The sequence below is a fragment of the Plutella xylostella genome, chromosome 19, assembly GCF_932276165.1.
Source record: "Plutella xylostella chromosome 19, ilPluXylo3.1, whole genome shotgun sequence".
Lineage (NCBI taxonomy): Eukaryota > Metazoa > Arthropoda > Insecta > Lepidoptera > Plutellidae > Plutella > Plutella xylostella.
The window spans coordinates 9,250,648-9,252,945 of record NC_063999.1 but is presented as its reverse complement, the minus strand read 5'-3'; the positions used below and the strand labels follow the sequence as shown (position 1 = coordinate 9,252,945).

General features: G+C 39.1%; 1 long non-coding RNA gene across 1 annotated transcript; it reads left to right on the top strand.

Annotated features, from left to right (window-relative positions):
- The first annotated feature begins 648 nt into the window (after nucleotides 1-648).
- On the top strand, nucleotides 649-1,857 carry LOC125489936. The gene is made up of 2 exons (XR_007267342.1): nucleotides 649-1,279; nucleotides 1,512-1,857. It is a non-coding gene; the product is annotated as an uncharacterized LOC125489936 (long non-coding RNA).
- The last annotated feature ends 441 nt before the right edge of the window (nucleotides 1,858-2,298 follow it).

Below are 2,298 nucleotides of genomic sequence, written 5' to 3'. Positions count from 1 at the left end.
AAACTACCGTTATAAGTTAAAGCAAAACTAGATCCGGCTCGAAGGACCAATAATTTATGTTGGCGCAGATAAGTGGACTGTATTTTTAAGTAAGGACTGGTCCTAGCTTTCCTAAACTCACACGTATAGTTATTGGGCACCCTTATTAAATTGGGATAAGAACAATTCACCAACCTGTACACGTGGTCAATGGCCGCTCCGTCTTCCGAGAAGAGTTCTTCTTGCCAGGCCTGGCGTTATATTTACTTGATAAAAAACACACACAGCTCACTATGCAAATAGTCTTGTTAAAATGTAAAAGTTCACCAATCACAATTGTCCGTAATAAATGAGTGGGAGCGGTTATAAGGTCCGCTGGCAGCCGACGACAAACGTTCTGCACGAAACCCGAGTCCACACTGATGATGGCCGCCTCTCGTAGGACGCAGCTCACAAACCGCCATGTGAGGGTAGTTTAACTATCCTCATACCAAAAAAATAAAGGTGCCCGAACAGTTACAGTGTCACTGGGACTAATGCCGAATCACACAAATAAAACGAGTCCCATGTACACCCTATGCTAACATTTAAGACTGATATCAAAAAGTGACTCAATTTAATCAGTCACTTCACATGTTGTCTTATTATGGCCATAATTGAGTCACTTTTTGATATCAGTCTTAAATGTTAGCATAGGGTGTACACGGGACTCATTTTATTTGTGTGATTGGATATAAGCCACAGTGACACTGAAACTTTTCTGCTCTGTGGAAATATGTATTTCATTCGTTCTTTTTTTTTGAAAATCCCTCATTTGTGGCTCTTGTTTGTATTGTCTATGGTTTTTTGACAATTTAAATGTCATCAAACGTCAAATTTGAAGAAAATTTTCGCTGTTTGGTGCGTTCGAGTGAAATATTTTGGTAATATTACCATTGCATTTTTGCATTGCGCTACCCCATGGACTCATATTGGCTCATTAACTACTTTCTTGAGTTTCTTGGACATCGTCACATGAAATAATATACGATCGAGCTTGCTCCCGACCAAGCACGATCAGATTCCTTGGGAGTTCTTCGGCAGACGATTTCTATGCACCGGCTCCATGAGACCAAGAACAAAACAGCATGCCACCTGACTGATGACCCACCCACCGTTTACCCGGCCCCAGGAGCTAGAAGGCCTTGAGACAAAAGCTCGGGCAGGATTCTGATGGGCGCAACAGAATATCATCTACGATGCTTGTCCCACGGCCTGACTGAATAATATTTGTATAATCAATGGAAGGAAAAAACAGTAGGTAAGTGCCAGTACCAGTCACATGTTATTATAATTGGGCACATGCACACAAAACAACTCAAAAAACTTTTTTCACTTGGCAGTACTTGGTCAACTAGGCCATTCATTGGAAGGAAACCCGTACCCCAGCAGTGAGGACGTGATGGGCTATGATGATGAAGATGACAATAGGAGTCATAATCTTAGTTCATAAGTATAACTAAAATCTAATGAAACATTTTTGTTTGTTACAGAACATTGAAATTGGCTCGTAGGCAAGACGGAAGATGGTCAAAACCGGTCAGAAAATGATGGCCTAGACACGGTTGGAGAGCTCTTGTTGGCAGAAACCACCTGAAGATGGTCAGATGACATCAGCAACCTTGTGGTGATACAATGAACCGGAGCGGCACCGAACTGAAAAAGTTGAAAAACTTGGCATACATACTATGAGACCTATTTGATGACTGATATAAGCCAAGTTCAGACTGATTATTGTGATAGTTGATAACTAAGAATACCTAATATGCTTTTATGGTGTGTGAAATAGTATACTTTTTATAATTTATTAATTAAAAGTTTAATAAATGTTTTACTTACTTAAAGAAAATATTGTATTTTTATAACCATTTAATTTAGTTGTACATGCTAGCATATCCACTTATTTTTTTATAGTTAGTGTGTTGTTGATAAATAATAAAGCCTGACTAGGGTTTGTCGCTGTGGAGAAAGGATTAACATCAGTCGCTGACTGCCCGGTGTGCCGGACTTATTAAATGTACAGTTTATATTATGATTTACATTTCTTGAACTCCACATTTAACATTCAAACTATTCAATTAGCCACTTCATTTTAGTTAGTGTGTTGTTGATAAATAATAAAGCCTAACTAGGGTTTGTCGCTGTGGTGAAAGGACAACCAGTGATCATAGCATCAGTCGCTGACTGCCCGGTGTGCCGGACCTATTCAATGTATATGATTTACATTTTGTGAACTCCACATTTAGCATTAAAACTATTCAATTAGCCACTTCATTACCT